The 27,590-nt window shown below is 36.9% G+C and overlaps 1 protein-coding gene across 2 annotated transcripts in view; it reads left to right on the top strand.

Moving 5' to 3' along the window:
* Positions 1–1,731: 1,731 nt before the first annotated feature.
* DLGAP1 (DLG associated protein 1) overlaps positions 1,732–27,590 on the top strand; it is a 493,753-nt gene continuing 467,894 nt past the window's right edge. For both annotated transcript variants that reach the window (XM_075213364.1, XM_075213366.1), the window contains exon 1: positions 1,732–2,052. The gene's annotated coding sequence lies outside the window, so the exon portion shown is untranslated. The remainder of the gene's footprint in view (positions 2,053–27,590) is intronic.

Genomic DNA, 27,590 nt, shown 5'->3' on the forward strand with positions numbered 1-27,590 from the left:
CAGCTGATGATGGGCAACTGTGGCATACTATGAATATGAAGGGGCAACTGTGGCATACTATGAATATGGGGGGCAACTGTGGCATACTATGAATATGGGGGAAAACTGTGGAATACTATGACTGTGGGGACAGCTGTGGCATACTATGACTGGTGGGGGCAACTGTGGCATATTATAAATTTGAGGGGAAACTGTGGCATAATGTGAATATGTGGGGCAACTGTGGCATACTATGTCTAGGGGGAACTAATTGTGGCATACTATAACTAGTGGGGCCTACTCTGGCATACTATGAATATGGCGGGACAACTATGTCATACTATGAATATGGGGAGCAGCTGTGGCATATTATGACCAGGGGGACAACTGTTGCATACTATGACTAGGAGGGACAACTGTGGCATACTATGTATATGGGGGAGCAACTGTTGCATACTATGACTAGGGGGGACAACTATGTGGCATACTATGACTAGGGGGGACAGCTATGTGGCATACTATGACCAGGGGGGACAGCTATGTGTCATGATATGAATTGGGGGCACAACTATGTGGCATGATATGAATTGTGGGCACAACTATGAGGCATGATATGAATTGAGAGCACAATTCTGAGGCATGGTGTGATCTGAGGCACAGCTGAGTGCTGAGTGGCATAACGTGTGTGTGTGTGTGTGTATATATATATATATATATATATATATATATATATATATATATATATGCCCAACTGGCACACCTGATCTTGACTGGATTGTTGCCAACCCCTGTCCTGGACCAGTAGGTCTTTTTATTTTCAACAAATATACTTGCTATTCACTGCATATAAAATAGTTATAATGTGTCCCTCATTATCAGGTCTATTTTTTAAAAGGTGAAAACACCTATCTCTTGGCCTAGTTTCTTCAGAGATAGTTTCGCCATGCAAAACATGGGGAAGGCTATATGCAAGCTGTAAAAAAAACCAGAAATACAATTTAACACAAAATGCTTTATTTTAATAATACATTTTTAAATAATCAAGTGTATTAAAAAAAAATTCCAAAAATATTGTATATACTTTTTTAACAATACCTCTGGGGATTTCAGTTCCACTGCACATCCTCCAAGACTGGCCTGGCAAAGTTGTAAGTTAAGCCTTACCGCTCTAGGCCCAGCTGGCTCTGCGAGATTTTAATGGTAAATTGCAGCAATAACTGATTTTCTATCGTTGCCAACTGCAGCAATAGAAAATTACTGCTCTCACCAAATATACATAAATAGGCCCATATGTTTGGGAAGGGATACCCAGCCACAGAGAGTGTGTGTGTCTAATGTGTCACTATGTCTATCATTCCACTGTGTGCTCTCTCTGCAGTGTGAGTTGTATATATCTGTATAGTGTGTATTCTTCATTTTTGTATACTGTGTGTATTGATTCACTGCGTTTATAATTTGTGCTACAGTTTTCTTTGATTATGTGTGTGTCTCTCTGAAGTGTCTGTTATCCTCTTTAATGTGTGCTTTCTCTATGTACTATACTTTTATATGCATCAGAGGATAGGGCTGCTCTCAGAATAGAGTAACACTTAATATTAATTGCAGGGTTAGCCTGAATAATGTCAGGCTTTACAAGGCTGCAGCACCCAATAGGGCTCTGATTTGCAGGCTCAATTGCATGGGAATTGGCTGATGCGTCTAGTGGTGCTGTGGAGGATAAAAAAAAAATAAAAAGAAACACTAGCAGCGCCTTCTCCCAGGGAGCTGCAGCTGCGTGCTCCTCCTCCAGTATTACCATTCACTGACTGGACTATTGGACCGACTTCTTGCCGTCTTTCTCTTTCGTACAACCTACAGCACAATACGTACTTCTTTTACCCGTTATACGCAGCTTATTGCCATCAAAAACGCAACAGCCAGCCCGACCTCGAAGAGGAAGCTATACACAACATCACAGCTCGTCTTACACTCTCTTCAAGCCATTGCATGCAGGATTAGCCAGTCGTTTGCTTCTTTGCACAGACAGTCATTATTTGCTTCGTTTTTAGAAGAGTGATTCGCTTTGTCAAGAAGGTAAGGAATTGTGTCCTCTCGGTATTCAGAGATGCTAGACTTGCCGCTGATACTCATGTTGTAATGCGGACATAGCTTTCAGCACCTGTCGCTGTCCAGTGCTGGCTCATTCATAAGGAGATAATGCACACTGCCAGATCACAGACTGAAAACTCTGAGTCCCGGAATTATTTGTCATTGTCCCTGCTGAGAGGTACATATTTATTATATGATGGTCAGCCACTGAGGGACTCACCCTAAGTCATTGTAATAGAGCAGAAATACCTTTATTCACCCCTTGCTGTTGCATTTCCATTAAATGTTTACTGTACATATCAAGTGCTTGAGTATACTATGTTAAAAACTGCATTAGTGTGATATATTTCTCTTGTATTGCTAACGTCTTAACATTTACTAGGTGCAGCAATTGCATTTATTGAAAATGAGCTAATTGATCTATATCTAGTTTGTCCTGATAGAGCAGCGAATGAGCAAATGGGAATAATGCATTCTGCTCTTACACAGGAAGCTGGGGGTGACTTGAACACTAAGCTATAGTAAGAACACATAGCAGAGTTTGTTCGTTGGAAATTTATGCTCTGCAGTGAGATGCCACATACAGGATCCAGTCTGTTGCAGTTACAGTTTCTTTTTGTGTCTGAAGTGTTTGTAGACACTAGGTCTAGGATGAAGCATGCTGTTCCAGAAAGAAGTATTTTACTGTTTTACCCATTCAATGAAGCATTTCAATTTTACTGCAGGGGGGCGGTTAATTATGGACACGCTGTACAGTCCGATTCCCACAAAACCTGTGATATTGGGTTCCCGTGCTGCAGGCGTACATTGCTCTGTATCTATATGCCCTATGGCAGCAATAGGATAATGTCAAGTTCTCGGGAGTTGACCCAAAAAGATTGTTCTGCTGCAGGGTAGGAGGAATTTCAGATTCATTTGTGCTTTTAATTTAAAGCACACTATAAAGTTGTTTCCCCTTGGGTATCTCAATCATTGTGACAACCAGAGTTCTCTGTTCTAGTTGATAATTTTATTATGATTGCATATGTCTGAACTATTGGCGTTTTACCGCTGTTTTGAATACAAAATGGGTGTATTACATTGTATAGGGTTCACTGGTTTATTGCTTTTTTCTCTGTTAAACTCTAATCTACATATACATATTCCAGTGCAGATTTATCTCTTTGGCAATAGATCTACAACTCACCACTTAATGATGTATCCATCTGTGTAATCGCTGCAAAAAAATACAGCCTGTTTGTTACATGGTAAATAAATGTATCGAACATGTAAAGCCATCATGAAAGCTAATTAAATTGCATTATTTCATCAAAATATCTGGGTGATTTGAATTAAAGGATTGGTAATGTTTCTGCTAGCTTCATGAAGTTGGCTGTGGATTTATACCTTTTTTAAACTGAGCGTGGCAGTGGAGATCCCCAGAAAATCAGAGATTGAATGAAACAGACTATACCAAACATTGGTCCCGAGTTTGCCGTGCATTGATCAAATATGTAATTAGCTGCTGTGTCTTTTTTTAAATATCAATGAATACCTTGTAGATTCCTTGATTACCAATCACATTGGGAAAAGTATGTGCTAACTCACCAAAATGATTCTATAAACATAACTTAAGGGTGACTTTTACCATGTGCTGACAAATTGTTAGCCTAAATTATAATAAGTGCAATTGTATTGTCACATAAAAATATAACTTTACACCTGGATTACATTTCTGCTGTTAAATATACAATCTAATTTCTATTTGTTTTATACAGTTGATATTTAAAGTTTGATAATAATTTATTCAACATTTATATAACTTAATATATTGTTATATATGTGACTTGTTTTATAATGAGGTGAGTCAAAATAAAGTGGAATATAAAAAGTAATGCTGTAATATAAAATAAACTGCAGCATAAATAGCACCTTTAAAAAGAACATAATTATGTCCTGCTATGAAGCATTTAGTTCTCCTTCCTTTTAGCTGCACTGAAGTTAGGACACTGACCCAAGGTCACACACTGCAGGTCTTAGGGAAATTGTATCTTTAGTTAAGTGGTGCAGACATAGAATTTTAATTTTAAAAGCCTGATCATTTCAGACAATCTGGCTGTCTCCATAGGTGTTTTGTAATAAGAAAGCAATGTTGTCAATAGTTCAAAAACAAATATTTTGGTTTAATAATGCTTTGTCTAGTAAAGCAAAGACATTGTAATAATTCGTTTTAACAATATTGTAGAACAATGTGAAGTTCTGTGTGTGGTTTAAAGGGAAGAAACACACTGGATTTTTTTTCCCATATAATAAAATATCCCCAAAAAGTCAAACAGACATAATTTATATAAGAGGACTTCTATATTGTAAATTATTTTTATATGCATGCATTTTATTTCAAAGCCCAAACTACCAAACTACTATATATAACGTAGACTTTACTTGTTTTGTCCCTGTGTTAAACTATATATATTTATAAGGAAACATTGGTATAGTTATTGTATATTTCACTTGGGTTTAAACAATTTAAAATGTGCCTTTACATTTACAATAATAGCTTCTACCCACAATTAAATGACAAATGAATGCCCTTAATCGTACTAGTTGGACAAATTTGGCATGTATAGCATGGCATGTACAGTACATTCACACTTCTTTCATGATTCTGTTGATGTATCTATGCGTGTACGGGAGTGTGTAAAAGACAGGCAAGATCATATATCATTTATCATACACCATTTAGTGCTCATAAGTTCATGGTGAAATCAAAAGGAGTTTGTAGTTCATAATTGCTTTAGTGCAGTGAAGTGTAATTTGCATGGACATGCCTGTCCATCAAACTTTTGTTTCTAATGTGTCTATAATTAATTGACATGCTTTTTACAGACAAGTTTAAACAAATCTCCAACGTACCTTCCAAATAGTATAATAACATACTGTATGCTGCTTTTGCTTTAATAATGCCCAGTGACCCCTTATACCTTGCGCCCTGTGTTGTGGTATTGTATACTGCCCTGTGTTGTACTGTGTCACCTACAGTGTTCTGTGAAATGCCATGGGACATATATATATATATATATATATATATATATATATATATATATATATATATATATATACATATATATATATATAGCACTAAATCATAAAACATAACTGAAGAAATGGAATATGTGGGACAAAAAGAATGGTGTCAATTGAACGTGAGCAATACTTAGAGGAAATGTATACCATATTTTTGCAATTACGTCATTTTCTATTACAATCCAGTAAAGCATATCGTTACAAACAAGTATGTCCAGATAATTTTATTGTACAGCATAGTTGTATTCAGTATCATGAGTGGCATCTGTCATACTCTTTAATTATACTATTTAAACATAAGAAAAAATGAAAAATATAGTACACACTCATATCATACCAAGACAATCTCTAAGTAATTGAATTTGCACCTGTTAAATGCATGCAAATAAAACAATAGCTTTGAATAATGAGCTTGTTCTACATAATATAAATAATGTATATACAACATTATTTGTAATAATGATTTTGTGTATTTTTCCATCACTTTGGCCCGTTAATCATAAACTGTGAACTATGTGGTCATTTGTTAATGACTTTCAGAGATATTGTCAGATCCATGCTCATTTATAACTTGCTATTCTTTGCTTTGTTTCTAACTCAAAATCAGGCCCATAATGTCTTGCAGACTTGATTGGATAACTTGGTGAAAGAGCCGATAAACTGGTGGTATTGTATGCATTTAGTAAATGATATTAGACCAGTGTTGACTAACCTGTGACACTCCAGGTGTTGTGAAACTACAAGTCCCATCATACTCTTCTAGCAATAAGCTGCTATATGTTGGCAAAGCATGCTGGGACTTGTAGTTTCACAAACAACTGGAGTGTCACAGGTTAGCCAACACTGTATTAGACTGATTTTGTTTTCTATTCATTTGAAGTGACTAAGGTTGGCTAAACTTCACTCATGTTTTAATAATTAACTTCTTTAGAATCAAATATATGTTGTAGATCTCTCTGATGATTAAATGAAGATCATTACATTTTGGAGATGTTTAATATATTAGATATATCTAAGTCTGTAAAGCTTTGATTTGAATTAGAATAGCAAATATTGCTACACTGCAATAATCTATTTGGTCTTGTTATCTATTCCGTACTACAACATGTTCCTGTTTTTCTTAGGTATCCTTTTTGAAAACTGGAATGCTTAGTTTCCTTGAACTCAAATTCCTGGCGTACAGATGGAGAGTGCTTATTTTGCAGCATTTGGCTCACCAATTAGTACCAAACAAGAGCACACATTTTCCAATATGAATGGCCGTAGTTATAGCATGCTGTGGTACACAGTAGAATGTGCACTAAAGCCCGCTTCATCTATAGCGGGATAAAATTTAGTTAGACTTATTATCGGTTACTGGTTAACTAGCACCTTAAACAAACCAACGGATGGTTTTTATAGACTGAATAAGCTTAACATTGTAAGGACACCCTGGTTTCCCGTAAAAATTATGTTTGGAGAATTTAAATTCATCAAGTAAGTCTTTCCAAAGACAACAACTTCAAGGGTAAATACAAGTACAATAAGTTATATTCTCAATCTAAATAAATTAGAATGTTTCATTGTATACTCAGCAATAGAAAATAAGAAATATGAACCAGTTAAAGAAAAGTAAATATGGGAAATGTCAAGTACTGCTCCCCTTTCTCAATATTCACAATCGATCACTAGCAATAGCTTCATTCTGAGAAACTGCTCACCGTGTACTAAACATATCTCAGGGACAGTGTGTCTGTCATGTAAAATTATCAGGTACTCGTCAGGGCCCAAGGCCTGAGTCATTTGCCCAAGGCCAGACCAGAAATGTATTAAGATTTTGGCAAAGCTATACAATGAATATGATGATACTAAGTACAAAAAATTACATGTATTACATGTATGTAAAGAAGAGGATTTAAGGACTCTAAACGTTATGGGCAGCAGACGTGTATGTTGCAAGAACATATCAGAAAATAATACTGTATACTAGCAATGATCAGTAGGGTTCTCAATGATGTTTCTGACAGAGAGAACTCCAAGCTGCAAGTATCTTTTTATAGCCTTTCCCTGCTTTGTAACAATCAATTATCTTTATTCTAAAGTCTTCTGCAGCTGCTTAAAGGAGCCCATGGTTGCTGACAGTAGACAAGACTTCTTGACACAATAGAAGGGCCACAGTATTTTTTCAACTCTGCAAATGTCTTCACCTGGCTTAATATGAGGCATAGTGAGTCAGTCAAGGTTTGAAACCTTGAAAAAACATTATGAAACTAATTGGAAGGGTTCCCAAACATTTGCACAGCCCAATTAATTGTGTTCTTTTTTTCAATCTGGTAAACTCAGGAGACAAATAGTAGTTGCATATCAGAATGTGTAGAATTAATTTTGAATGAAAACATGTATTTTGACCAGAGGTGCCCAAACGTTTGCATGTAACAGCATGCAAATATAATATAGTAATATATATTGAGATTTATGGTAATTATTGGCTTGGCAAATAGTCAAGTGTCTGTTTCCTCTCATAAGGCAATAATAGTACATTTAGCAGAACTTCCACCAGTATTTTTTATTTTATCAGATAAAGGACTATTGATTTACTAAGGCCAATAATACATAATTGCGTGGATGGCGGAAACATTATAAGAGAGTAGGGATGTTTACAATGATTTCTTATGATATGTGCGCTTAACAACCATTTTCTTCATTTGAAACAAAAATTACAATCACAACAATTTCCTCAGAGTTTGTAGATTGAGCTAAGCAATTTGTCAGTTTTGTTTCATAATAAATAAGAAGGAGGCTTCTATTCCTTACGTGGTTGTAAACAGGGACACATTATTCTGTAATACATTCTCTAAAGATTAGAGAAGGAACTACATGTTTGAAGTTTTAATTGTGTTTATAATACAAATATGATCAAGATTTACTGTTAAATATACTGTATAGGTAAATAAGTAAGAGATGCATATATAATACATATGAGTTGTATTACTGCAAGGAAGAGAATGATGCACTTTGGTGTTATAAACACCAATTTATTTATACCTAATAAACATACACATTGATTGCCTTTAGCGTTTATCAGGGACAATTAATGTCCCACAGTAGAGAGCAGCAATTGTGTTTATTCACTCTGGTTTAGCATTGCAGACATAAGCCATGGCCATGCCGTTTTATTTTTTAATGTTTTAGTAAGGGTTGTAACACTCAATCTCCAGCCCCATAGCAAAATCTTGGGAGGGTGGCAGTCCGCTCCAGAAGCACATGCTCTGCTCTTTGGAGCATGCATTGGGGCTTGCAGATGTTCAGTGGAGCCCTAATTTGACTTTCAGTTCTGGAAAGGAAATCCCTAACATAACTTCACTAGGAATGTGCCTGTCCCTGCACATTTTGAAAAGATCAGAGTAGGAACTCCGTGCTGGTGGCCTAGTAAAGCTAGTTAGCCCCTCATCGCTGGGGCCTAGAGCAGGCAGGCCTAGGCAGCTCCGACAGTTGTTTTGACATTGGTTTTAATGTATATCTATGTATGATGTTTTAAATATGGCATTAATAAACAAAATAATTAACAGATTTTGTGTTATTCATAGCACAACGACACCATATGTCTTATATGGTTATATATTGTTTCATACTTATATGTAGTAATGTTCAGTTCCTTCATTGGGTGCTTATGTAATGTTTGGAAGCTATTTCCAGCATCCACAAGATGCATTTATCGATTAATTGAATTAGCCCAACTTATTTTTTATCGACTTGAGCAGGATAATTGTTTTCATTGTTGACTAATATTTAATAGGAACAGTTGAATATTACAAAAAATTAAATAGAGATGAGCAAAACCTTTCTATCCACAATTTATTCATACATCAAATTGTATCCAATCCACGTTAGGTGGATTGGGGCGTTCCCTGCAATATGCGGGCTAAACTAATTTTTTAAATGTATAAAATTCAAATTAAAAAATGCATTTACAGGGACATTCCCTGGTAATTGGGGATTGCAAATCCCTTTACTCTCCGTTAAAGAATTTTAGTTTCCATGGTCTTGAGGTGGTGGAAATTAGTCCTTGGCCTATACTCTCATCGAAATGCCAATGTACACTTTATACAGGAATGTACATTTTTAGGCACACTTTGATCAGTGTACAATAGTGACACATATAATAAATACTTTTAACAAATACAGTCCTGATGGAGTGACAAAATCTTTAAGGAGTGAACATAGAGTGCTTATCCAAGTGCTGTTTTAAAAAGTGGAATGTTGGCATTTATGTGCAAGGTAGACACATAGGAATATTTGTGCAAAATGGAACTGTAGGAGCGTATTTTTTTTAGTTAATAAATGAGAACCAGTGCTTTTGAGCATTGAGATGACACTAAAAGGATAAGTTAGTGAAATCAGAGTATATGTGTTAAACACTTTTGAATATTCTGAATGACTGACCCTTTTAACTTACAAGCGTTTCACAAACTGTTCTTCAGTTTATCTTTTGCAAACTGCTTTGCTGGATTTTATTCAAGAGTGAAAAATTATAGACAATACTTAACCTTAGTGAGTGATAATACTCGACTACTGAGTGTTTTTGTTTTGTTTAATGTGAGTAAATTGAAACACATGTATGAAATATAGATTTACAATGTAGAGTAAGTGTCAATGAATAGACAGTAGCACTACTTTTTAATACACCATAGCATAAGTTGGTATGTTAGCCATAAACACCATGCTGGAAGCTACATACATTATTACTTATCCCACCTACTCCTCCCACCCCCATTATTAATGTTGTGTTTGTGTTATATTCTGATTACTGCTAACAGCAATCATTGGGGGTGATTCTAGGTAAGTTTACCATTACTGCTCATTACTCCTATACTAATACTGAATAATGTGTTTTCATCAGGATTCCATTATTTTGACTAAACCTAGATAGCAATTATAAAATGTAATGCTGTATTTTGCTTCAATAATTCAATGTGTTTGTGGTGAAACGAGTTATTAATATCACCTCAACCTGTCTGCACCTCGTTTCTCACAGACTGCAGACTATAAATACATATACTTTTTCTAGCCCTTTGGTTCCCCATATATGTCAGTCCTATTTAAGCTTGTATATATTCTATTTTGAAAGTAGTTAAAATGTTTGCCAGCATGTATTGTTATCTTGTAGACTAGTCCATTGTTTCAGCCGAGGCAAAAGGATTATTGTCCACCAGTCCTGTATGAATGTACAAGACACCAGGTGGTCTCTTGTCTTTGTTTAGCTGTGGGTCTGTGTGTGCTAGCATAGGGAAAAGGTCCACAGACAGAGCTCTATGTTTAATTACAGAGGACTGCATTGAGTATTTAAATGTAAATGTGTCTGGATTGTGATCTCCCCTATTTAAACAAACACCGCTGTATAGCCACAGAACCATACCTGTTCCTACTTAAATCTGGAGCGACTCATCTGCTATCCCTTTGTCTGTATGTTTACCTGTGAAAAGGTAAACACAGCAAAGGACCAATCAGGCAGGTCCTTAAACTTCTAAGGAGGTAATTTTTTTCTTTAAAAAGCAGCTCCAGTTAACAGCAAATTGGCATTCACTACCAAGTGATAGCTGAAGTGAGGCTGGCGTTGAGATATAGATCTCTGCCCCTGACAGGAAAGGGACAATTGGTCCCTGGAGTACAGCCGTTGCCCTGATCTACCTCTCTAGGTCTTGGGGAGCTGTGTGTCCACTGAAAACAGAGTGACAGTGACTCAAGGCTGCTACCTTTGCTAGTAGCCTTAAAGGAGAGCGGGGGATAAGCTTGGATTGATAGACAGCAGTCCCTGAAAGTGACAAGGATAACGGTGATGTGTTTTTATTATAACCTGTATGTTGTCTGTGCCAGACTGTAGTATTATTTGTTGCAAATTATTATTTAAATATGTTTATTGCTGTTTTGTGCTACCATTTTGTTAAATAGACTCATTTGTATTATTTTGGATATTTGCCTGGGTTATTTTGCACCTTGGGTAGGTACCGGGTAGGCAAGCTGTGCAGTGTAGAAGGTTAAGTTTAAACCGGTATCCTCACAGTGTTCTTACTTTATCTTTGTAAGTATCACTGTAGAATTAAAATGTTCATGTTTAGATGTTCATGTTTAGCTTCATTGGCTACCTCTCCAACTCATTCACACACACAAATATGAATCACCAAAAAGAAAAAAAGCATTACAGTTTTGCCATCCCCAATAATCACACAACCTATATTCCATATCACAACCTTTCAATGTAGTTATACAAAAAACAAACAATTTTACAATTACACGCTGGACCCGTGGCCCCCCCAGCCAGGGTCCGGCAAACTTACCTGGTCCCCACTGCTGTCGTCTTTGGCAGTGAAAGCCATAATCCTCGGTGTCCGGATGTCAACTTGTATTCGGGTCTGTGCATGTGCAGACCCAAACGTTATTATAACCTCGGCCCCTCATCCATTGGGCTCCTAATTACCTGGGCAGCATATTTAAGGCACCTGCTCCTGTTCCTCAGTGCTTGATCTTCAAGTAATTTTTTTGAAAGTACTTTAACCTGGCTCACTGCGCTCTCTAGTACTTAGAGAGCGCAGACTACCAGCATCCTGTTCCATTGTCCGCAGTGGTTACTTAACTGTATGCAGACTATCAGCATCCTGTTTCACTGTCTGCAGAGGTTACCTATGCGTCCACAGGCTATCCTATAATCTGCTCTATTGCCCACTGAGGCCATCAGCTACCCCACAGACAAGATTGTCTGTGAGGTAGCTGATGACCTCAGTGGCTTCATCGACCACTGTTGACCTGTTCCTTGTGTATCCGGGTTCTTTTTACAGGTCTCACCTAGCGCTCTTACAGGGGTCCACGACCTATTGAGCATAGGCGGCAAAGTCGATATCTCCTTGCAGGGGTCCCTGGCGAAGACCACCTGCTGTGTTAGACTCCGTGCCTCTGGGTAGAGTAGAGTCAAGTCAGACAGACCTAAGGGTTCTTACCTTTGCCTTCGTGACATGTACTGTAAAACCATTGTTCATGCCTCAGTTGACGAGAGGTTCAAATCACCAATCTGTTCTCCTTCAACTAAATAACTCTGTGTGACACTGCCCTGTGCAGTGCAGCCTTCCCCTTAATTCATCATCATTTATTTATATAGCACTACCAATTCCGCAGCGCTATACACAGAATATTTGTTATTCAAATCAGTCCCTGCCCCATTGGTGGAAAACTGGAGCACCTGGAGAAAACCCACGCAAACATGGCGAGAACATACAAACTCCACATAGATAAGGCCTTGGTCTTGAACTCATGACCCCAGGCAGAAATGCTAACCACTATGCCCAATCACATAAGTGGACAGGTCACCGCTATTCACAAGAACAGCACAATCATCTTCTGAAATGGTGTGTGATGCTTTTAACTTATTCTGGTTGGTTACAGCTTTTTCTATCTCTAGCTGATTGGAAACTGAGCACATAGCAGATGAGCAGGAGATGAAGACTGAACATATAAATTAATTCTGACCCTTATCAAATGCACAGTAAAAAGCCTACAAATGTTAGGATTTACTAGCATTTAATCACCTGCTAAAAAACCCGAAACAAAAACCCATAACAAAAATATAGGGGTCTTATTAGTAGAGTCGGTGCAAAATATATATTAATATAACAGCCAAATTCTTAATTTGGTGGTTTAACTACATTAGTTGTTTGTATTTCCATTCTTTAGCGTAAGGATGAAATCATCAGCGACCACTGTAATGGGCAAGTTTAGATTTTAGTTTCTATATTTATGAAATTGTTAGGTTTGTTATTTATTATTAATTGCTGTAATTAGAGAAATGTTAGATGTATTTAATACCAATTAGTTTCTCCCATACAATAGCTGTATACCCATAAATATTACTGTGGGCTATATTCTAAGAAATCATTTTGTAACATGAAAAATCTTTAAAAAAAAAGCTAAAAGCATAAAATTGATGTTGTGTTTTAAATAAATATACAATCTAAGCTATAAATGAAAAACACCACATAATCGCTTTTGTGCGCACTAATATATAATGGGAATAATATACCAAAGGACAAATAATATATTGAGAATTATTGTCCTTAACAATTGAAAGTATTGCCTTGTATTGTCATTTTTTCAAGAATGATTCGTAGTGCATATGCAAAAAAACAGATATCATTAGCAGGACAAAATTATTTAAATTAGTTAACAGGGTGGAGTTACTGGAGTGAACGAGGCGTTTCCTGAGCGCACTGCATATTTATCTCTGCCCTTTTGCTGTAATGATTCATTTAAGACATACTGAAAAATGAATCTAAACACAGGAGTATTTTATGATAAATATGTAAAAGTTGAAATTATGGAAGATAAATAATATGTTTGTTGTTTCCGCCATGTCCATTTTTAGGTGGACACCCTAGTCGCCAAATGTAGACATTTCCCCCTTTTATAGGGGAAGTTCCAAGGACTGGAAATCGGCATACACCTTGAAATGGACTTGGGAGACAAATAGACTTTCATGCGCAAATAGACTAACAGCAGGGGCCCGTGTATATTTTTTATTTCAGTTCATAACTGAGACTTATTGGGGCATATTCAATTGTTGGCGTTATAGTCAAAATGAATGCACCGCGTGCGCTATTACCGTTATTACGGTAATAGTGCGCGTAACTAACGGTATTACGATACTTTTCTCGCTGGATCAGGCTTACTATTACCGTAATACCGGTAATAGTTTTTCCGGGGCGGAAACCGCTGAGAACTGAATATACCCCATTGTGTGTGTTGCTGAACACTGCATTAAAAAGGATGTTCAATTAGCTGAGATATTGACCAAGATGACATTACCAAGGTGTTTCAGGTAGGAAATAATGGACTCAGTGGATTAATAATGTGTGACATTCAGGTTGTCTAATAGGTGTATAGTTTATTTGATGTAAAGAAGTAAATATAATACAAAGTTAGTATAAAATACAAAGAGTAAATAAAAGAAATACTAGTAGCTTTTCTACTGGTAGTAGATATGTTAAATCACAGATTATCCTAGGACCCTGTCTTTCTCCGTACCACTGACGGCAAATTATCTCGAAAGCTATGAAAAACAAACTGGTAACAAACTGGTGCTTGGCAATCCTGCAGTATTCGAAGCTGAGGCGAGTTTATGCCGCAGTTATTTTGCATTTATTGACCAGGACCCTAAAATCATTTGCATATAAGTTATAAACATGATTTTGGGCTTTCTATTGGTTTAATACTGATAAGAAACTTGAGCATGTGCAGTAAGGCCAAAGACAACTCCCTAACAAAATATGTGAAGAAGTTTCTAGAAAGGCCTTGATTTTATAAGCATTGTGAAATTACTTGGTTATGTAAGCCTTAAATTTTGTCAGACCTGCCACACAAGGGCACATTTAAATATGTAGATAAACAAATAGACTATTTTTTTCCACCCTAACTTGCTTTTATTAATATACTTGGGAGATCTGGGGTTGGAAATCATAAAGGTGGCAAGTTCCTGGAATCAGAGATAGCTAGGATATTAGGCTATTACATTCATGAAATATTTAGCCTACTATAGCTTGTTGTCATATATAGTTAAATCAATGACTCGAGTCAAATATCATTGTCTTTTGAGAATGATATCTACTATATAAATGCCTAGTGGCGTGTGTGAAAAAAAAAAACAAGCTGCAGCGCCACCTGCTGGGCAGAGTTATACACTGACCTATATATTTCTTGAAGGAGAAGTGACAGTTGGGAGTGGTTGGTGGTTGCTGGGGGTGACAGTGGGGAGTTTTTAACACCTTAAGTAGCTTGATGAAGGAAGTGGTGATGAAGATGAAGGATGAGGTGATGGAGAAAAATGATGAGGTGGTGACATGTGGACAAAACCACGTTAAAAAAGGGAGCTTGCGTCGGGAAGTAACGCTCTCCCCCTGAGGAGGCCTGGGCTAGGCCAAAATGCATGACAAGAACCTTTTTAACACCTTAAGTAGCTTGATTTGACTAGAATGCATGAGTATCATGCACGGGTTAACTTGTTATTTATAAGTGCTGGGTAAGTTGTGTTGCACTTTAATGTTATATTTACCACCATTTATAACCATCTTGTTTGATGACTACTACATACATATAGAGCTCATTGTCATAACCAATATCATTCTCAATAACAGAAAATTCGTACTACCTACCGTGTTTCATTTATTATGGATGAAGAATTATGTGTGACTTTGCGTTTTGTTTAGATAGATATGACAGAAGTGACAGCCTGATTGGAAACGCATTTTATATAAATAGTGCTGGTATTTTTTTCTCCCTGAGACTACATGTTGCCATGACTACAATCAGGATGGTATTTTAATTCCAGACATTTTCTTCTAAACACATTTCTGAGTATTTTGGGCTGTTTGATCAAATCTGAATTTGGTAAGATTCTGTTTATTTTTTAATGATTTTTACAGCCTTAAACTAATACTGTCCATATTAGGTACTAGTATTAGTATACTTAATTTTCCAATGAAAAAGCAAATTTTTCAGTATTGATTAAATGTGTTGTTAACATTCAGACAGCCTGCCTTAATTTAACTCTCCCCCACCCCCATGTAGCAAATAGAGGAGCTCCCCCAATATCTCAAAGCAAAAAAGTATGATCACTCTGCATGCTGGAGACCTTCATAGAGCTCTCTTGCAGAAGTATGGACAGATTGCGATTAACATCGCAGTGGGGTTGCAGATAATATATGTTAATATGAAAAGTAATGCAGCTCCCAACTTTACATAATTGTATTCCTGAGGTGGACCTCCCATTTGTTATATGAGGGCTGAGCAACTTTAGTCTGTGACACAGCTACATGCTTGCAGCTCTCAGCTCTCAGCATGTCATGTGATGGCAGAGAGGGGAGTGTAGCGAGCCGTGGCAGTGCCCCAGGCCCCCGTGACTCGCTGTGTTCCCCCGGCTGTGTACCGGCCATCGCTATGACGACTGTGATGTCACTTCCTGTTTTGTGACGGCTGAAGCTATGGCTTGATCTGCCACGCCCTGGCAACAAGGGACTCCGGGCACGCTCGCAACAGGTGTTGATTTAAACTTTTTATGCAGTAGATATTTGTTTCACTTAGCACACGTCTTCCATTTTTTCCCTGAGAGTGCCATGCACACAGTCAGCAGCACCATAAATACATGAATGCAGTTTTGATCACATTTTGCAATTAATTAGCAGCCTCCTGAGGCTGATCACCCAGCAGGGTTTCCTGGCTTCTTATTGGCCCATTTATGTATTTAAGGCAGGGAGGGGTTAGCATCCCAGCCGGTTATAGCGTTCAGGTCCTGGCTGTTGACCTGTTCCTGTCCTGTTGTGCTGACTCCTGCATTTGTTTTCTGTATATGACCTATTGGCTTGTTTTCCTGGACTTCTGATTTTTTGCTTGTGGCCCTGACATTACTCATAAGCTAGTTTAAGACCTGGGGGCATCAGAGTACCTGAAAACATATCTAGCTCTACGGGAAAGGCGGCTCCTATAGGTGAAGACCTCTGCTACCAGTTCTGCAAGCTTTTGATAACAGTTGGTAACAGGAAGAAGGAGGATGTTAATGTGTAGACAGAGCTTAGAAGGGTGTTCCAAAACCTCTGTTAACTACATCATGTGTCAAGTGACTGTGGTTGCCACGGTATTCCAGAATCATAGATCATATATAGCAGCTTGAAGAAAAAACATTGGAAAATAGTAAATACCTACATTGTTCTTATAGTTTGCTACAGTGAGTTAAAAAAAACATGCCTGATTACTACTTTTGTATCACTATGTCTATTGATGATAGTGTCACTTGTTGTTTAGTGCTGGGTCCTGGCAATAAAGTTTATTATAAATTCGTACAGGTTTACCATGTCTAAGTTTCTCTTACCCGACTAATACATTAAGCAGAGATTTCTGTTATTGGACACAACCTACATACCTGGCAAGCCAATAAATGAATCTAGTTACTGCCCAATGGTGGCCGATTAGAAGCTAGTGACAGAAACTTCATATAACATGGCCTAGGGTGCCAGATGAGCATCCAGAAGAAAGAGGGAGAAGAACTAGGTAACAGATTATAAAAGGTGGGGGAGACAAGGATAAAGAAAGTACTGCTTGCCATTACTCCTACACTTGTTAACTCTCTACCAGGAATTTTAACTGACAAACTACATTTTGTTGGATATTATGGCTGGTGCAATATTACTGGCATGTTACATTTTACAGTGCAATCTCACTGACATATTTAATCTTTCTGGGAATGAACATTACACCTTGCTGCTGTTAAATTAAACATTGCTGAACATTATTACTAGAATATTACTTCATGCTGGTCATTATTTTTGCACACTACCACTAGCATATTACTTCCCACGAACAGATATTATCTTTCTGAGTGTTATTATGACTGTAATACATCCCACTGGACTTTATTACTAGCATATCACATCTTGCAGGACATTATCAGTGACTTATTACATCTTGTCAGGCAATATCAAGCATATTCTATCTGGCTGGGTATAATTAAAAGTATATTATACTTTTAAAGGCATATTCCCTTAGAGGACCATGTGGAAGACACATTTAAATCCACCTGCCTGAAAGCAAAGGGTCCCTGGAAAATTGTATTAAAATATTACTAGATGTGACAAGTTATGATGTCACTGTAAAGGAACAGTCATATAACCTACAGCAAGTATATTTCTCTTTATATACAACACACTGCAGTCATTGTTCTCACATCAATTGAGGTTTGCAGTTATGCAAAATATTCTATTAAAGCCACTGCGCATGGCTGTGTACTATAAATCGTTGTCAGCCCTCCACTGGTGGGATTACACGTTATTGAATTATTTTGATAAACATTATAGTGTGTATATTATGAAGTTATATTTTAATGTATAGTGTCAAATGTCCTCTTTTTATTTTCTAGTTAAATTCAACCTAATCATCCACCATAATGCTCTTTGTTTCTTTCAGGTACATGCAGTAAATGGGAACACTTTTATATTTTTGTTGATACATTGGAAGACATTTAGGAAGTCTGGTGCAGAGGTAACTGTGTACAAGAGGTATCCACAATAGACATTCAGGGCTAGATTTACTAAGCTGCGGGTTTGAAAAAGTGGGGATGTTGCCTATAGCAACCAATCAGATTCTAGCTTTCATTTATTTAGTACCTTCTTCAAAATGACAGCTAGAATCTGATTGGTTGCTATAGGTAACATCCCCACTTTTTCAAACCCGCAGCTTAGTAAATCTAGTCCTCAGATTCTTACTGATCTTTTTCTAGTGCAGTTGATGTAATGAAAGTATACATCTGATTGGTTTAACTCTGCACCAGTGTTCATAAATGTTCCCTTCGACTTTTCAAGTAGAGGGATCTCACACTACATTTAAAATAAGTCTAAATTGAAATAATACACTTTCCTGCTTGGAAATGAGCAAAAACACGTGCAGACACAAAATGAAAATAATGTTGAAATGCTTCAAGGCCTAATTAAAATGAAACCACTTTACATGTAAATATTTGATTGCCACATATTTTTCTTAAACAATTTATTATCAGAAGCATTGTGAAGGGAATTTGTGCAGAATAATATTGGATTTAGCAAACTCAAAAATTTTGCATCCCAGTTACTGACTCATCAGGGCATCTCCTGTGCTTTGGACAATACCTTAATGGATGGGGTTAAAACAATAATGTGGCTAGTATTAAATGGTAGAAGGCAACTGTAAAGGGTTCTATAAAAAATAGATCTGTAAAGTTCAAATGTAAGCAATGGAACAATTTTACATTAAATCATACCCTTTCTAGGATATTTCAGGCATATTCTAGGATATATGGCAGGATAAATATTTGACCTTGTAGGTTCGGTATTCAGATTTCCCTGACTGTGCTGTACAATATTTACTTGGTATACTTACAGTACATACATTTCTATTTCATATTCATTTAACTAAAACACTAAATGATTGTATTTAGATTCACATTAAATTGAGTGTACAATGTCCCTATCTTTCCCTCTATCTTTTTATTCATATTTAGTGGTTTATACTGAACTTAAATAGCGACCACTAGCTTTTAATAGCAGTTTAACAAAGGGTTATAACTATATAATAAACATTTTTTTAGACCATGTACAAGCGTTTTAATTGGAAATCCAGTTGTATCTAATACTTGTTGCATATTCGGTTTACTGTTTTAATTGAAATGCCTGTATCTTGTGTTATGTCCGTATTATAGCTACCAATAAACATTGTCCAATGCGATTAATGTGGTTCCAACGCACAAAGAGATTTAAATATAGCAGAATTACAGCAAACTATGAAGTATAAGAAGGTATAACAAAATACAAGAAAGTATAACTGAATACATTACGCAAGCGTTCCTGGATCCAGGTACAGTTTCAATCTTGAAGTCTTCAGTCAAAGAGGCTGTTACTGGGTGAGGGGCTTGCTTATATACTGTTTGAATTAACAAATACAGTGATGATGTCACAATGAACACAAAGATAAACTAAGGTCTTTCTTCATTGGTCCAGGTTTTATGATGTTTCAGTAGAATGTTGGTCATTGGTCAGTTGAAAGGTGTCCTCTGTCCAAAGGTGGAGGCATCTCACTCCAACAGCTGAGCACATGTCTTGCTTGAGGGAACCGACTCAAGCTGGTTTGAACTAACCCTTTTTACAACGTTTTTTTTGAGTATGAATCTTATACTAATCGTAATTAGCGATCGCTATGTGCGATTGCTGCTCTGATGCGACCGGATTCCAACTGATAAAAGGTGGATTAATATAAGACCAAACACCATACATTTTTTAGGAACTGAGCCATAAATATCTTTAATGAAAATTTATCTTTGTTTAAATAACCTTTAAGTCTTTCTAATAAACTGAGGCGAAATGGAACTTTATTAAATGTGTACTATTTACAAATGTAAATGTGTATGTTGTTTACACATACAATTGCGATATTAGACAGAGTACTAATCGCAATTGCACAGCAAACCAATATTAATCAATTTAGCCGACTTCATCCAATTATTTGACTTTGAGACTTGCATAGTGAGATGTATGGTCTTTGACTTGACAACACTGGACCTGATTCATTAAGAAAAGTAAGGCAATAAAAGGAGTACATTTTCTCATGGACAAACCATGTTACAATGCAAATGGGGCAAATTAGTTTATAATTTTGCACATAAGTTAAATACTGGCTGTTTTTTCATGTAGCACACAAATATTTGATAGCTTTATGTATACACTGAAATTTAGAGTTGATCTAGGACATGCACAACCCCACCTATAAATCTGCCATCACATTTTAAATCTACCTCCTCCTCCAATGCAACATGGTTTTGCCAAGGTGCAAAGTTACTCCTTTTCTTTGCTTTACTTTCCTTATTGAATCAGGCCCATTGTGTTCTTAAATGTATTGTACTTTACCATATATATTAAAGAGCTACCAGCAGAAGAGCATGCAAAAGGAGCACGTAAAGAATTAATTCTATTGAAAGGTTTGCCAGCTCACTTCTATGTCAAATGTTGACTTGTAAACTATTCTAAGCAGCATTGTACAAAAGCTATTAAATTATGATTATTGTTTTTCACAATAATTGTTGACAGTTATTGTTGACATTACCAATCTCCCTGACAATGGAGATCTCCTTAGCAAGCTGCCATAATCATTTGGATGAATTAACATTTGAATGACAGTTGAAACAGGCTCTAGAAAATAGCATTTGTATATAGACCAGTGTTTAATGAAGCCACAATAATGGAATGTAAATGGACTGTAGATTACACATTTTTAAATACTTTACCCTTAATTTATTTTAATGTATCAAATGTAATTTGAAGCCTTGCTTATGTATCCATATATATGACTATGTATAGTAGATTTTTTGGAATGCATTTAAATATACTATTAGTCGTATAAAGTATAATGTATTACTTCAGTTAGTAAAATCAAATAAAAATGTTCCGTTTTAACCAAAATGGTGTGTTTCGTTATTTGTTTATGACCATCCTCAAAGATACAAGGCTGTGACCATCTTTCTTCGTAAATTACTGGAATGTCTACTAAATTCCCCCATCACATTTACAGAGAATGGCCGTAGCATTAAGTTTAGACATTCAGAACATATTACCACTTTTCTCATAATAGGTGTGCTAGAAAATGATATTAGTTAAAAATGACCTAAATATTGCTAAATGAAGTTCATCGAATATACTACCCTAAAACATAAAGAAGCTTGCCTAGGTTTCTAAATGGAACAGTAGTCAAAGGAAGAGTTCGGTGATATAAAACAGTGACTTCCCAATTGTGTCATTCATTACCCATGTTAATAACTTCCTGAGTGGAGAGGGGAATTGTTATCCAGCCATTCGCTATGTGAACAAGAAATAATTAATTAAACAATATATTCCCTCATTTAGTTAGTGCTCCTAATAGAGCGTGATTAGGATACAATATATATATATACTCTGCTTTAAAACAAAAATCAGAAACACTGTATACAGCAAAGATACTATGACCAGGTGATGAGCTCCCCATATGTTCTCTTTGGGAGAGAGCCAAACTTTCTCTTTCATGGCGTGATACTCACAAAATGTTGTGTCTGCCAAAAGTATGCTGTCACAGCAACTTTGTAACCGAGTTAACGACCTGGTAAACTTCAAGTAATATCGTGATAACTGATAAGGTACTCAGTAGTAACAATGAATCACATAGTGCTATATACAACATTTGTAAGCAGTGAGATGATTTATAATTTGTATTGAGAACGTGAACCCACACCTAAGGTGAGAGTTGAGTCTGCCGCAATCAGATGTAGGACAGTTCTATGGTATAAGACAATCTCAGATAATTATTTTCTCTGATGCTTGTTGTATGGGTTTTGCATTCCTGGTAACCAGGCACCAATCGTGTCTTTAGTGCATAGATTTTTGATGCTCTTTATAATTGTCATCTTGCTTTATTATTTGATAATATTTGACCAGGTTGTTGGCCAGTTGTAATTAATATTGAAAGAGTTAAAAAGAAATAAATATTGTATAGGTGTGAGGGGGAATGTCTGTGCTTTTCTACAGATTTGGTAAATGTGTGTCTTTTCTACTAGTGTATATAAGTTTTAAGGATCTCATATAGGTTTATTATGAGCAAATCCAGCTAAAGAGTGCACATTTGCACCAGGAAGTATCATGTTGCCATGCAAAGAATTAAATGCATTATTTTTGCATGCAGGGAAAACAGTGCCTGCTTGTAGAAACACAAACACAGGGCAGCTTTAATTTAAACTGCAATTTAGAGTTGAACTTGAATGCATACCCTTTACAACTCTAAATCTAACCACACATTATTCTCACTACAGCGCAACATGGTTTTGCAAAGGTGCAAAATTTCACCTTCCAGTTGGATTTGTCCCTACTGTTTATTATTGAGTTTCTGCCAGTGTACCCACTTAGGTAATATTATTACATATATAAATATTTTGACAACTTATCCAGTACAGAAATCTCCTCTCACTTCCCCTCGCATTTCTAAGGGGCACAAGAGAAAATGAGCGGAGATTTTAAGAAAAATCATATGATATTATGTGTAGTTAGGGGCCAATAGTTTCCCTCTTGGCTGCATGTGTTGCATTGCCCAAGGAGCCACTACACTGGGGACCAAACTTCCTCTCGGCAGCCCTGCAGACAGTACATGCAGTGCTATGGTGAAAGAGAGAGTGTAGCCTACAGCAAGGCTTAACAGGGTCTGAGATTCAGAAGAAGATGTGTGCATCTAACAGTGTGTCAATGAAGTGTATAATGTAATTGGGTGTAGGTGGTGCTAATGTGTCCATGACAAAAATCTCCTGTCCCTACAAGTTTTTTAGTTTCTTTCAGTATATAGATTAATATTAGTTTCAAGGGATTTTTTATTTTCAGATCATTGCACAAGGGTGTATTAACATGGCTTAATTCCATTATATATCACCCTCTTATTGATACCACCTTCTCTATGTACTGTATTTTCCACAGTAAGTCCTTTGTGATCTTCCTGTCATATTTTTGGAATTTATTGGAGGCCATTTCCAAAGAGCAACCAATGCTTAAGGCAAAACAATTTTCTTTTTCTGCTTAGATGGTTACCCAGTACACATCCTGAGACTGTCCAAAGCCGTAGATGTAGCATCAGACAGTGATAGTCATTCTGTCATCATTCCGGCACTGAAGTGTGATTGGCGACATTGTCGCTAATCACAATGCCGACATTAAAAGAGGAGGTCCGGGGTAAAGCCGTTGATCCCATCTCCATTACTCTTTTAAGGTCGACATTGTGATTAGCGGCATTGTCAATGTCTCCAATCACACTATTGACATTGTGAAACTGTCATCACAATGGAACTGTCACCATTTAGCCTGCCGACAGTTTAAGTGCCAACATTTCCAGGGCCGGAATTATGTTTCCCACCCGCATCAGAGACCAACCTGCTACCACATTAGTACTGACACTTTCAATAAAATAACTTTTCTGTTTCTCACCTAAAACACTGCTCAGTATAGCTTCATTTATGATTTAAATGAATCATAAGTAAGAGAATATTGGGGCTACCCATATTACATATGACAATTGTGTGTGAATTAAAATGTTTATTACATTGCTTGGTGTGTTCCTGGAAATGTGCTGCTCTGCTGAAGTATAACATGGAGTTGCAAAATGGGACTTATTAAAAGTATGGTTGGGACATGAAGATCACCATCTCTGAGCTGGTGATGCAGCTGAAATCCTTTTACAGACTGGAAATGGCAATGCACTGCAAGGATCATTCTTAATAGCGTGCATTAATGTGCCTATTCTGTATTTTAATATAAACCCCTTCACTACGCACAACTTCACACCATCTATACGAGTTCTGTACAAGTGTCGCCATCATATTCCAGAGACTCATGTGCCTTGATGGAAATCTAGGTACACTTGCTCAAATCAAGGCAAACAGCATGTCCAAAACTAATGATTTGCTCTTTGTAAATAGCAATACTTCCAATTCTCAAAGAAATATCTATCATATAACATAACACAGCAACTTAAATTCAAAGACATTATATTTAGCAAATAGCTAAATTTGCACACTGGGCCTTATTCATCCAGACACATATCTGCCGATTTTGTCAAATGCAAAATCACTCTGCGCGCGCCCAGAACCGGGTTTTGCGCCACAAAATGCGGCAAAGTTCACTGCATCTACGTACGCAAAGGACACTTAAAACAGCATACGATTTCTAGGAGTGAAGGGGCATTCACCTGTAATCAATGCACAGTAAGGTCATAGCAAACTCAACTGCACGCTGCCACACCACATCTGAATCAAGCTTTGGGCATCTCAAAGTTACTGGTTTTTCTGCCGTATCTTTTGCTTCAGCTACAGGACTAGTGCAAGCCCTGAGTACTGGTGATGTCAGTCTTGTATGCATGCTATAACATGCAATCAGAAGCAACTGTAAACATATATTTTATGTTCAGTGGACATTAAGATCATTCTAATAAATGTATTTTATGGAAACAACATTTTTTGCTTTGTTTTTAGATGTTTTGTCATTAATGCTTATATTATTAACAGGTAACATTGATTCAATCTCTTTATATTTTTCTGTGAGTTATTTTGCGAATCTATATTCCCCATTGGAGGTATCTTGCAGTGTCTTGTATAGTAAAGCAGAGCCGACCTACACTTGAATTCATCAGCAGGCGTATTTACAGATCCATTCCTTGTTGAATTTGCAAGTACGCAGAGTCGATTTACGTGTGTGTTTAAACAAACGCACGTTGTGCTCAATATGTGTGCCTTAATGAATTATGCCCACTGTGCTTAAATATTGTTGGGAATATATATATATATATATATATATATATATATATCTTCCCCATCTATGGTTAATGCATGCCTTGCTCCAGCAAGAACATTACACCCGTGTTGCGGTTGTGTGTCATTTTACTGGTGTGTCTGAGTGGCTGTTATCGGTAAATCAGGGAAGACTTCCAGTTATGCACCTTCTTAAGACCATCAATAACACAGTAAAACATCTGAGCTCTTGAACTAATTCCCTGCAAGTTTCCGTCTGATTAATGACCTTTAATCATAAACCTCTGAGCTCTTGTCAATATTAAGTTAGATAAACATCTGTTATATCTGAAATCCTATCTTTTTAAACTGTAAAGTAAATGTACAGGGACTGCTTCAATCAATCATCACCAAATGCACCATGGAAATTATGTATTAATGTTTATCTGAATTTTAATTGTAGTTTGTATTTTATATTGGTAAATCTACCACTAATATACTATATATTCCGTGTGTATCCCCTTATACAACTATCTTTAATTATGTGCAGGATTATTACAGAAGTTTAAACGGGACAAATGCTATAGTTGATTGTACCATTGAATAATTTACTTAGCCATGTTAGTCTTGAACAAAATATGAAAAACAAATTGTCTAGTCATCAATATGAGATACTATATTATAGATGTCTTTGACATTGGCAGCTGTTCTGTCACTGTCATTAATCATAAATTCCTGAATAGAAGCAAGATACTGAAAAGATAACACAGAATCAGGCCTTGCTTTAAAATTTATTTAAGGAAAACAAATTATTAATAAGAACTATTACCAGTTTTACACATAAATGTAATCTATTTTTACCCCATAATTCACTCTCAGTGGAGAACAACCCTTATAAATCTCTCTGACTATTTAATTTTGGAAAGAATGATTAGTTTTCCAGACCACCATTTAAAGCTGGAACACGTCGTGTAGCTAAAAGCCCTAGAGGCGTTCCACCATCAGATACAAAGGCAAATTTTTCTTTCCCCTTTTTTGCATACCCAGCCTACCTTTGTCAATATGCCCCAATTATTCCTCTGCTTATAACATTTGCCCTCATCCTTCCTCCGCTTGTCACGTCTGCCCCCATCATTCCTCCTCTGTCACATATGCCCCTATAATTCCTCCCCCTCTAACATCTGTCCCATCCTTCCAAACTTTGACACATATGCCCCAATCATTCCTCCCCTTGTAACATCGGCCCCCATCCTTCCTCCCCTTGTCACATATACCTCCATCCTTCTTGCACTTATCACATATGAAACACACCCTTCTGATCCTTTTCACATATGATCACCACCCTTACTCCTCTTGTTATATATGCCGCCGATCTCCCTCCTCTTGTTATGCATGACAAACCTACAGTTCAATTTCAACCTGTCACTTAGGCTATACACACATTTTACATATGACTGTCAGCCTGTCTCCCATTGCCATATATGCTCTCCCACCTCCCCCACCATTTTCCTCTTGTCATTGCTTTATGTAATCTCACTCCGCAAAATGAAATCTTACTTTTGCACTGTTTGTCAAAACTAGGTACACTTTACTCCTTATTGATTCTCATTCCACCTAACTCCTCCCATTGGCCAGTGTAAACTTCTGCTTATCCACAAATGCCACCATCTTGCTCCACAAAGTCATGTGCTTGAGTGGAAATCTAAGTGCATGTGCACAAATTAAGGTGTACAGCATTATTATTATTATTATTATTATTATTATTATTATCGTAGATTTGTAAGGTGCCACAGTGCTCCGCAGCGTCGTACAGCAGGGAACACAGGACATACATAAAACAGGGACATATAAGGTAGACAAAATAAATGCAGACATGAAAACAAAGGGTATGAAGGACCTTGCTCATTAGAAAACTTACATTCTAAGTGGAAGAGTGCACAGCTGAACAAGAGGAGTAAATGTGTTTCAGAGTGGTGATTGGGATAGTTGTGAGGGTGCATTAGTCTGAATAGTGTTATCGGGGATAAGGTCAACTCTAAAATAGAGATGGGTTTTCAAAGAGCATCTAAAGACTTGATGGCTGTGGTAAAGTCTGATTGAGTGTGGTAGGGAATTCCATAAGTGGGGAGCAGCACAGGAGAAGTCTTGTAGGTGGGAGTGAGAGGTGGTTACCAAAGACGAGACAAGGCGCAGGTCAGTGGTAGAACTAAAAGGGCAGGAGGCAGAGTATGTTGATATGAGATTTGAGATGTATGCAGGGGTAGTGTTGTTGAGGGCTTTGTAGGTGCGGGTGAGTTACTTGAATTTGATTCTGGAGGACACAGGGAGCCAGTGTAGGGATTTGCAAAGCAGTACAGCAGATGTGGAGCAGTGAGAGAGGAAGATCAGTCTTGTAGCAGCTTTGTGCTTTTCTTGTGCCTTTTTGTGCATCGTAAATTATCTCTACTGTGTGCAAGTCAAAGATGAGCTTTTGTAATGTGTTCTCTTACACAAAATGATATGTATTCTAAGTAATGCATTCACATTTCAAACATCAAAAGAACTCCTGATTAATTAATAATGTTCACCAAATAAGTGCCAAACCTAGCTTGAAAATTAACAATGGTTTCAAAAGCTGTCCATGTTAAAAGCAATT

Source organism: Mixophyes fleayi, chromosome 5 (assembly GCF_038048845.1).
Source record: "Mixophyes fleayi isolate aMixFle1 chromosome 5, aMixFle1.hap1, whole genome shotgun sequence".
Classification (NCBI taxonomy): Eukaryota; Metazoa; Chordata; class Amphibia; order Anura; family Limnodynastidae; genus Mixophyes; species Mixophyes fleayi.